Raw genomic sequence first — 12,350 nt, forward strand, 5'->3', positions numbered from 1 at the left:
GAGGCAGCGTGTGGGACAGGACCAACAGGGAGATGGCGGGAGCTGGCAGGTCCCATTGCAGGAGCTGGTGCTGGTGTTTGCGACGGCGACGGTGATGGCAATGGTGAAGGTGATGGTGGTGGCGATGGAGACAGTTGCACATGGGCCGTGGCCCTCCGGGCCACCACCCTGGAGGGTGCCGCTGGGACATTGGCAACAGGGTGAGGGAGGGGAGGGAAGGGATCAGAGGAGTAGACTGAGAAGGAAGGGGCCAAGGATTGGGCGACAAAGAGTGCAGGAGAGGGGAGGGTGAGAAGCGGGGGGATGGAATTAGGGGGTGTTGTCTGGGCACACCACGTAATCGTGGTGGCGGCAGCAGACGGTGATGTATAGATGACAGCGGTGGCAGTGGATGTGGTGGTGGGTCTAATCATGATTACAACGGGAAAACAAGGAAAAGAACAGGACAGTGACAAAACGAGAGAAGAAAACAAGGAACTCACCAAGACGGATGAAGACGGACGAAATGCTGACTTGGGCGGAAGCCCCACTCCACTAACGCTGAAGGGAGGCGGCCGCAGAGGCTGCTGGGCTGCTGGGCTATTGGGACCGCTGGTGCTGCTGCTGCTGCTTGTGCTGACTGGACCTCTGCTCCTGCTGCTGCTGCGGCTGGTGCTGGATGACTGGCTGGCTGGCTGGCCTTTCGAGGTACCACCGGAGATGAACAGACTTTCGAACAAATATCATCCATACAATTCAGAGGATTACGAGAGCTGAAAAGTGCAAGATTTAACGCACAATCAGCTTAACAGTTCAGCCAAGTTGCTGACAAGAATAATAATGGGTGGTCCATTGATAGTGAACAGGCCAAATATCTCACGAAATAAGCATCAAACGAAAAAACTAAAAGAACGAAACTCATCTAGGCTGAAGAGGGAAACCAGATGGCGCTATGGTTGGCAAGCTAGATGGCGCTGCCATAGGTAAAACTGATACCAACTGCGGTTTTTTAAATTAGGAACCCCCATTTTTATTAAATATTCGTGTAGTAAGTAAAGAAATATGAATGTTTTAGTTGGAGCACTTTTTTCGCTTTGTGATAGATGGTGCTCTAATAGTCACAAACATAGAAGTACGTGGTATCACGTAACATTCCGCCAGTGCGGACGGTATTTGCTTCGTGAAACATTACCCGTGTTAAAATGGACCGTTTAAGAATAGCGGAAAAGTTCAATATCGTGTTGATGTGTGGCTATTGTGATCAAAATACCCAACGGACGTGTGCTGTGTATGATGCTTGGTATCCGGACGACATCATCCAAGTGTCCGGAACGTTCGCCGGATAGTTACGTTAATTAAGGAAACAGGAAGTGTTCAGCCACACGTGAAACGTTAACCACGACCTGCAACAAATGATGATGCCCAAGTAGGTGTTTTAGCTGCTGTCGCGGCTAATCCGCACATAAGTAGCAGACAAATGCGCGAAAATCGGGAATCTCATAAACGTCGGTGTTGAGAACGCTATATCAACATCGATTGCACCCGTATCATATTTCTATGCACCAGGAATTGCATGGCGACGACTTTGAACGTCGTGTACAGTTCTGACACTAGTCACAAGAGAAATTACGGAACGATGACACATATTTTTCACGCGTTCTATTTAGCGTCATTCACCAACATCGGTAAAGTAAACCGGCACAATACTGGGTAATGGAAAATCCACGATGGCTGCGAGAAGTAGAACTTCAGTGACATTAGCCTGTTAATGTATGGTGCGGCATTATGGGAGAAAGGATAATTGGCCCCCACTTTATCGATGGCAATCTAAATGGCGCAATGTATGCTGATTTCGTACGTAATGTTCTACCGATGTTACTATGAGATGTTTCTCTGCATGACAGAATGGCGATGTACTTCCAACAAGATGGATGTCCGGCACATAGCTCACGTGCGGTTGAAGCGGTATTGAATAGCATATTTCATGACAGATGGATTGGTCGTCGAGGCACCATACCATGGCCACACGTTCACCTGATCTGACGTCCCCGGATTTCTTTCTGTGTGGACAGTTGAAGGATATTTGCTATCGTGATCCACCGGCAACGCCTGACAACATGCGTCAGCGCATTGTCAATGGATGTGGGAAAATTACGGAAGGCGAACTACTGGCTGCTGAGAGGAATGTCGTAACACGTATTGCCAATTACATTGAGGTTGATGGATATCATTTTGAGCCTTTATTGAATTAATGTGGTATTCACAGGTAATCACGCTGTAACAGCATGTGCTCTCAGAAATGATATGTTCACAGAGGTACATGTATCACATTGGAACAACCGAAATAAAATGTTCAAACGTACCTACGTTCTGCATTTTAAATTTAAAACAACAACCTTTCACCAACTGTTCGTCTAAAATGTTGAGCCACATGTTTGTGACTATTGCAGCGCCATCTATCACAAAGTGAAAGAAGTGGGTCAACTAAAACATATTTCTTTACGTACTACACGAATATTTAATAAAAAATGGGGGTTCCTATTTAAGAAAACGCAGCGCCATCTAGCGGGCCAAGCATAGCGCCATCTGGTTTTCCCCTTCAAGCTAGACAAGTTTCGTTCTTTGTAGTTTTCTCGTTTGACGCTTATTTCGTGAGATATTTGGCCCAGTCACGATCAATGGACCACCCTGTATATAGAAGAATGAAAAAGAAAAGCGAGACTTTGTTAGATGATGATGAGTTTGCCTTTAGGGAAGATGAAGGCACATGAGAAGCATTTCCGGCGTCGCACTTGATAACGGAACAAGACTGAAGATAAATCAGGACACGTTCATAGGATTTGTCGACCTGGAAAAAAACGTTCGACAACATAAAGTTATGTAAATATGTTCGAAATCCAAGGAAAAATGTGGTTAAGCTACAATATAATGTAGGTAATATACAGTATATACAAGAAACTAAAGAGAATAATAAGCCTGGAAGACTAAGAGCTAAACCTCGGATTGGAAAAGGTGTAACTCAGTCGTGCTATCTGGGGCAGATGCGCAGTGCGGAAAGCACTCGAGCCCACAAGCTTGAATCGAAGACCCCCCACGCAGAACTTGTCAACGTTGGCTACTCTGGGCGTCCTTGCAGTCGTACAGGTTGCCCGCAAAGGTAGGCAGGTGTCGTCACTGTGCAAACCATGGGTACCGAGGTAGGTTTCAAACGGTTCAAATGGCTCTGAGCACCATGGGACTTAACATTTAGGTCATCAGTCTCCTAGAACTTAGAACTACTTAAACCTAACTAACCTAAGGACATCACACACTTCCATGCCCAAGGCAGAATTCGAACCTGCGACCGTAGCGGTCGCGCGGTTCCAAACTGTAGCGCCTAGAAACGAGGTAGGTTTCCTGAAGTTGATAGAGTCAGTCAGCAGCTGGTCACCCAGATGGAAGGCACCAGTTCGACTCCTGACGGCATCAGGTCTGGACCCACCAGTAGTTCAGCAGCCAGCTAAGCCAGCGACTAGTAGAAGCAGTAGACGAATCATATCAGGTCGATGACTGGCTTGGGGTATATCTCGTAAGTACTTGCAAACAGTGACGGACACTGCATAGCTTAAATAGGCAGTATTTATAGCGGTTGGACCAACCACTGTTTTGGCAAGCCATCGCTCGTCATCACACAAACCATGCAACGGGTGTGGTGCAAGGCCTGCTTCAAAATGGTTCAAATGGCTCTGAGCACTATGGGACTTAACAGCTGACGTCATGAGTCCCCTAGAACTTAGAACTGCTTAAACCTAACTAACCTAAGGACATCACACACATCTATGCCCGAGGCAGGATTCGAAACTCTGACCGTAGCAGTCGCGCGGTTACGTATTGAAGCGCCTAGAACCGCTCGGCCACCACGGTCGGCGCAACGCCTGGACGTGTGGTAAACCCGTCGCTACAGACTGCTTTTACGCTCCAGTGGTGTTACAGTCCGGGCAGCATTAGTCGAAGTTACATATGTGGTGTGTGTCTCACTGTGAGATCCGGTCAGCGATTCTGGTTGTCAGCACAGTACGCTAGCAGCTTCTTTCGTAACTATGCCACAGTGGCTACAGTCTCATAGTTTTATAAGGCTCATTGAATTAGCCTGTGGTATTATTTAAAAAAAACAGTCGTAGGCTGCAGATGTCGGGCCACTGTAGTGTACGGCAGTGTTTACTGTTTGCACGCAAATGTCCCGGTCTGCGCTGTTATTTCTGTCGTCGCCTCCAAGAAATAACACGATGATGCGCTGTCCGGTCGAAACAAGTCATTCTTGAGTAGCTGGCCGCTGTGGGAGAGCGGCTCTAGGCGCTACAGTCCGGAACCGCGCTCCTGCTAAAGTGGCAAGTTCGAATCCTACCTCGGGCATGGATGTGTGTGGCGCCCTTAGGATGGTTAGGTTTAAGTAGTTTTAAGTCTAGGAGACTGATGACCTCAGATGTTAAGTCCCATGGCGCTTAGATACATTTGAACCATTCTTGAATAAATAAAGAACACTGTGCAAGTTACGACTGTTTGTTAAATGGTAGCAGTAGAAGGTGACTGTACCACCGCACTAAGATGAAATGGAATAATTTACCCAGTGGCGACATTTTCTGCTAATCTGGCCGCAAGTATTGAACCGCCATGTGAAAGAAGCCGTGATGCGGTACTTGCATTGCCCGTTCGATCAAGTAACAGCTAATAATAATGATAGATGGTACCCAGCCCCATCAAATCTTTATTTTTACATTATCTTATCGCTCTAAAAATATATATTCTGTGGAATTTTAAAGCATTTGACATGATCGCTCCCCCACTTACACAGTAATTTTGGTTTAATTTTTGGTGTGGAGATGTCATTCATGTTCATTGCATATCGTTCTTCCTTGTCTAGGATAAGCCATAATATCAGTTCTGAGTTCTTTCAGTGTTAAATTAGGAGTTCTCCAGATGCTCCGCTGAACTCGTTTGTATACTGGAATTTTGCAATGTCAGCTGGAAATTGAAAGCTTATACTATTGAATAATCATATTTCTCCTTGCGTCTGGTCGTCTCACAAATTTATTATACGTATGTAATACTACTATTACTACTACTACTACGTGATCAGGCCCAGTGGACCGCACACATCTACAAGTTTCCTCCTCCACTGTATTCTGTCCATTGCTGCTATCCGCCATTCGTCCACATCTATTGACACTTGGTTTAAATCTTCATGGAGTCCATCCCTCCAACGCTTGTGCGGTCTCCCTGGAAGTCCCCTTCCTCTAAGTGTGAAATCCAGGAGCTTCCGAGGCCATCTGTGATCCTCCATCCGGGCCATATGGCCGGCCCACTGCATTCGTTTGGCTTTAACAATTCCTGCTATACTAGGCTGCTAGTATAGTCCCTCAAGCTCTTAGTTGTATCTGATCCTCCATTCCCCTGTGTCTGCATCCAGAACCGGACCGAAGATCTTCCGAAGCACTTTTCTCTCAAAAACAAGGGGCTTATGGAAGTCCTGTTTCAGGATACTCCATGTCTCACAGCCATATAGAACAACAGGCTGGATCAGGAATATGTAATAATATGTGTAAGAATAAAAAAATAATTGTTATTATAAGCGCTAGAACAGGGCCCACGAAAAAGACCTCCGTATCCTCAACGCCTGTCAGTAGTGGTTTATCTTGTAGTGAAGTCGAAGTAGATACTCCGTGCGAATTAGTGTGGGTGGAGGTTATACTTAACAGCCGAATTAAGTTAATAATTGGCTCCTTCTACCGACCCCCAGACTCCGATGATACAGTTGCGGAACAGTTCAGACAAAGTTTGAGTCTCGTAACAAATAAATACCCCACTCATACGGTTATAGTTGGTGGGGACTTCAACCTACCCTCGGTATGTTGGCAAAAATACTTGTTCAAAACCGGTGGTAGGCAGAAAACGTCTTCCGAAATTGTCCTAAATGCATTCTCCGAAAATTATTTCGAGCAGTTAGTCCACGAACCCACGCGAATTGTAAATGGTTGCGAAAACACACTTGACCTCTTGGCCACAAACAATCCAGAGCTGATAGAGAGCATCATGACTGATACAGGGATTAGTGATCACAAGGTCATTGTAGCTAGGCTCAATACCATTTCTTCCAAATCCATCAGAAACAAACGCAAAATAATTTTATTTGAAAAAGCGGATAAAGTGCCACTAGAAGCCTTCCTAAAAGACAATTTCCATTCCTTCCGAACTGACTATGCGAATGTAGACGAGCTGTGGCTCAAATTCAAAGATATAGTAGCAACAGCAATTGAGATATTCATACCTCATAAATTGGTAAGAGATGGAACGGATCCCCCGTGGTACACAAAAAAGGTCCGAACGCTGTTGCAGAGGCAACGGAAAAAGCATGCAAAGTTCAGAAGAACGCGAAATCCTGAAGATGGGCTAAAATTTACAGACGCGCGAAATTTGGCACGTACTTCGATGCGAGATGCCTTTAATAGGTTCCACAACGAAACATTGTCTCGAAATTTGGTAGAAAATCCGAAGAAATTCTGGTCGTATGTAAAGTACACAAGCGGCAAGACGCAGTCAATACCTTCGCTGCGCAGTGCCGATGGTACTGTTATCGACGACTGTGCCGCTAAAGCGGAGTTATTGAACGCAGTTTTCAGAAATTCCTTCACCAGGGAAGACGAATGGAATATTCCAAAATTTGAAACACGAACATCTGCTAGCATGAGTTTCCTAGAAGTAGATACCTTAGGGGTTGCGAAGCAACTCAAATCGCTTAATACGGGCAAGTCTTCAGGCCCAGATTGTATACCGATTAGGTTCCTTTCAGATTACGCTGATACTATAGCTCCCTACTTAGCACTCATATACAACCGCTCGCTCACCGATAGATCTGTACCTACAGATTGGAAAATTGCGCAGGTCGCACCAGTGTTCAAGAAGGGTAGTAGGAGTAATCCATTTAACTACAGACCTATATCATTGACGTCGGTTTGCAGTAGGGTTTTGGAGCATATACTGTATTCAAACATTATGAATCACCTCGAAGGGAACGATCTATTGACACGTAATCAGCATGGCTTCAGAAAACATCGCTCTTGTGCAACGCAGCTAGCTCTTTATTCGTACGAAGTAATGGCCGCTATCGACAGGGGATCTCAAGTTGATTCCGTATTTCTAGATTTCCGGAAAGCTTTTGACACCGTTCCTCACAAGCGACTTCTAATCAAGCTGCGGAGCTATGGGGTATCGTCTCAGTTGTGCGACTGGATTCGTGATTTCCTGTCAGGAAGGTCGCAGTTCGTAGTAATAGACGGCAAATCATCGAGTAAATCTGAAGTGATATCAGGTGTTCCCCAGGGAAGCGTCCTGGGACCGCTACTGTTCCTGATCTATATAAATGACCTGGGTGACAATCTGAGCAGTTCTCTTAGACTGTTCGCAAATGATGCTGTAATTTACCGTCTAGTAAGGTCATCCGAAGACCAGTATCAGCTGCAAAGCGATTTAGAAAAGATTGCTGTATGGTGTGTCAGGTGGCAGTTGACGCTAAATAACGAAAAGTGTGAGATGATCCACATGAGTTCCAAAAGAAATCCGTTGGAATTCGATTACTCGATAAATAGTACAATTCTCAAGGCTGTCAATTCAACTAAGTACCTGGGTGTTAAAATTACGAACAACTTCAGTTGGAAGGACCACATAGATAATATTGACGGGAAGGCGAGCCAAAGGTTGCGTTTCATTGGCAGGACACTTAGAAGATGCAACAAGTCCACTAAAGAGACAGCTTACACTACACTCGTTCGTCCTCTGTTAGAATATTGCTGCGCGGTGTGGGATCCTTACCAGGTGGGATTGACGGAGGACATCGAGAGGGTGCAAAGAAGGGCAGCTCGTTTTGTATTATCGCGTTATAGGGGAGAGAGTGTGGCAGATATGATACATGAGTTGGGATGGAAGTCATTACAGCATAGACGTTTTTCGTCGCGGCGAGACCTTTTTACGAAATTTCAGTCACCAACTTTCTCTTGCGAATGCGAAAATATTTTGTTGAGCCCAACCTACATAGGTAGGAATGATCATCAAAATAAAATAAGAGAAATCAGAGCTCGAACAGAAAGGTTCAGGTGTTCGTTTTTCCCGCTCGCTGTTCGGGAGTGGAATAGTAGAGAGATAGTATGATTGTGGTTCGATGAACCCTCTGCCAAGCACTTAAATGTGAATTGCAGAGTAGTCATGTAGATGTAGATGTACTCTTCAGCGAGTAACTCGCATTCGGTTCGAGCTTGCCCTACTTGATTTTGTTACTGAGAGAAATATTATTCTAGTTTGGGCAGCAAACTTTATAGATTCAGGTTCTCCATTGAAAAAAAAAATCTACTGGCCGACCTCGGACTGTAACAATGGCGGAAAATGTGTCGCGTTAGAGAGAGTTCGTCCAGCAAACTTCAAGCGTTCAGTACTTAAAACATTCAGCTTCCCTGGCGTTGTCTGATAGAAGTGTAAGAAGGATTCAGCTTATGCACCCATACAAACTGATACCCAAGAATTAAGTGAGGGGGATTCTGAAACTAGGAGAGCTATGTATAAGATAATTCTGGTGCTGTTGTATTTCTGCTCATGAGGCCTACACCCACTTGTCAGGTACGCCGCACGAAGTGGCCGCGTTGTACAAGGCGTCATGTCACGGACTGCGCGGCCCCTCCCGCCGGCGGTTCGGGTCCTCCCTCTGGCATGGGTGTTTGTGTTGTTCTTAGTTTAAGTTAGTTTCAGTTAGTTTAAGTAGTGTGTAAGCCTAGGGATCGATGACTTAAGCAGTTTGGTCCCTTAGGAACTCACACACGTTGGAACATTTTGTCAGGTACTGCAGATAAACAAAATTTCAGTTACTGGGCAACGAAAAATCCCCAGAAACTCCGTCAAATATACTTTCACAGTCATCGTATAACAGTTTGGTACGCCACTCCTGAATTTGGTGCGTGGGGTCAACATTTTGTCAAAGGAGATGGCGTAACGGTAACGGTTAATTCAAATGGCTAGTGTCACTTGATAGAGGCCTTCCTCCGTCCTAAGGTAAACCAGTCTGTTGGGGCCCACGCAGATGGAAAAGTCTGGTTCAAGCAAGATAGAGCTACAGCCCACACTTCTAGGCATTCTCTAGAAATTTTGAGAGAGTTGTTTCCTGGACGTCTCCTCTCTTCGAGAGGAGACATCTCCTGGCCCCCAGGGTCACCTGATTCATCAACTTGTGACTGCCATTCCACTGGAAGTGATTTGAAGAACTATAGACAGCTTCCATAAATGGCTTCCTCAATGTGTCAACAATGGAAGACGCCATTTATGGACTTAATTTTTGAAACTAAGGAATGTAAAATGACATTCTATTTGTTGTTTTTTTTTGTTACATTTTTTTTTGTTTCCTTGTAACTGCCTTTTGAAGAACGGAAGAACTTTTGGCGGGCCCCCTTACTTACGGAAAGATAGAAAAAAGTATTCCAACGCAGGAAAATTACAGAGTCCGAATATTCATTTTTGTCCACTTATTAGTACATAAAATATCAGCCTCCTAAGCTTATTATAAAAGATTCCTACAACATTATTTCTATTTCATTAGTTCTGAAAATCAGTGTCCATAATGTAAAACTCTGTACATGATAGTAAACATCTGACGAGGTAACGGAGAGTTCTGCCCTTATCTTCCAATGAGAACGATATTCGACAAACATCAGACATCAACGGACAATAACAATTAACCGTAAAAGAACACTTATTTCTTAATACTCAGATTTAAAAGAATTTAACAGCTTTTTACAAGTTTCCTAACGCGAACAAGCTCGTTTTCCTGTTGACGGGATTTCCAAGTGTTCGTTGCCACGGACGATGAATTGCATGCTTTGAGAAGATCGAGAGAAGAACGCAATTCACGTCAGAGCTTGTATGAAAGGGCTGTCGGTGTAGGATGGCAGCAGTATGAAGACAGAGTGGCAGTAAGAGTGGTGTCGATATTTGCATATTTAACGACGTTTCCTGCTGCACCTCGCTGATCAATACTGACGGACGCCACCGTTGGCCGCATTCCTTTGAAAAGTAAAGGATGAAATCAGTGAACAGCGATGGTAAAAGGCAGTAGCTAATTCACAGATCTGTTAGGATCTGGTGGACTTCTTGATGACAACTGAAATGATATTGATACCGAGAAGCAAAATCATGGTGTTGGAAAATGGATGGGTTCTTGGCTTAAGAAAAAATCTGGTTGTCAGCAAACAAGTCAAAAACTGACTTTAATTGCCTAGTTTCAAACATGCGCTGAAAATAATTATGAGTAAACGAAGACGTGGACGATTCTTTATTAACTGGATCAAGAAAGCAAGTATAGAGAGTTCCAGAAGTCACATTGGAAGACCCCATAAGTCGCAAGTAAAGATGAAATTGCGAACAGTTGTCAGTCATAACAAGAAACTCCCCAAATAACGTAACTCAGAATGCAATAAAACAATCAAGCTGGTTTATAGGTTGGCATTTTCACAGTCCTTTTGGGGAACCATGAAATTTCTTTGTTCATCAGCAATCTTGGAAAAAAGCATGCAATTCGGTAGACTGAAGAAATACAAAATAATCAAACAGAGAAACAGGAAAGATTATACTTGTAGTTAAGATATCAGCATTTAGGGTGAGTGTGATACATATCTTCAGTTCTCTCAGCGAAAAATGTATGTCTGTTTCATCAGGTCGTTACAATAAAATGTTGCACCTACATCTGTGGACCTCAGCTGCAGCAAAATGAAATGCTCACCGTTTCTGACACTCTTTTCTATAAGCCACGAGCTATTATAGCCCTATTTCATAAATCATTTACATTACATCACACATCTCTCAAATTACACCACTGTTTTCAGCAAGTACAATCATTTTTAAACAAGAAGACGTTCAACGGCATATAATGAGTATATTTTAAGAAACTCGCTGGTACTGGAACATAATCTGTTTGAATTCATTACGTTACTACACAACAATCACATTCATATCATCTTGTAGAAGTGACAAACAGCTAGTCAGTTACAGAATGGAAGGTTTATTATCATGCTCTCAGAGTTAATAGAAACTTCTTCTTCAAAAGGAAAAATTGAAGAATAGGTTACATGTTATGGCAGAGGCACCTTAAAATACAGCCGAAAGGAGTCATTCAAACGTAAAATTAAAATATGCACAACATGTTTGTTGTCATTTGGTATTGCCTCACCAATGTACAGTAGTTGTACATGGCTAAAAAGATATCCGATAATAACAATGCAAAACATACACAAAATGCCTGTCATTTGTTACTTCCTCACCAACTTACAGCAGCTGTACGCAGGTGAGGAAATACCAGCTGACAACAGTCGTGTTTTGCGTGTTTCAGTTATTATAGATTTGAAATTTTATATTTGACTTAGATCTTTCGACGACATTATAACGCATCTCTGCCATAACACGTAACCCATTTGCCAATACTTTCTTCTGAAGAAGTAGTTTTTATAAACGTTGAACTTATTGTAATGGGGTTTTAGTAAACCTTCCATTTTGCTGATGATTGGCTGTTTATCACTTCAACAAGAAGATTTTATCTTACGAACAAAATTATTAAGAAATTAAAATTCGTTCCATTGTTGTTAATAATGGAGGATACCCTACAGTTTACTATTTTGTTCACAAGAAATGAACATTCATTCAGTTATACCGCTGACCGCACAGTTTTCCAACTTATGCAAATGTGTAACATGTTCCACATAATCAAATGCTTTTGATAAAATCGAATTAGTTAACTACTGTCCACAATTTATAATTTACTCCTATAGATGCACCTCATAAAAGAGAATAAATTTAATTTTCTGTTGATGATCTTCTCCTAGACCCTATCTGTGAGTCTGATAACAGAATTAAGTGTTCAAAGTTGTGTTACCACTTTCTCATACATCCTCCTCCTGGTAGCATTGATGCTGATGATAAATGGTCTACGTCGTTTTTTCTTCCGTTTTTATACAATAGTTTTACTAACACTAACTTTATCTGGCCCGAAACTGATCGTATTTGTAAGACTGACGCTATAAATGCAGCGAATGGCGCTCTGATCTTCACACTTCTGCTTCATATGTGTACCTTTAATTTTCAGTGATTTAAAAGCAGCTTCTACATCCACCATGGGTGTTTACTGTTGTTGGATGTAATATACACACATCAAAGAAAGCTTTACATTATCCCAGTTCCCAGAACTCCAGAAGACAGACGTTGACTATGTACATTGTATCACAGATACAGTCCGTTTGACTATTCAGAGATGTCACAAAACCCACCCGAAGATGTAAACAACCATGCATAAGCAGCGCCTATTAGAC

This window comes from Schistocerca gregaria, chromosome 2 (genome assembly GCF_023897955.1).
Source record: "Schistocerca gregaria isolate iqSchGreg1 chromosome 2, iqSchGreg1.2, whole genome shotgun sequence".
NCBI classification, from domain to species: Eukaryota; Metazoa; Arthropoda; class Insecta; order Orthoptera; family Acrididae; genus Schistocerca; species Schistocerca gregaria.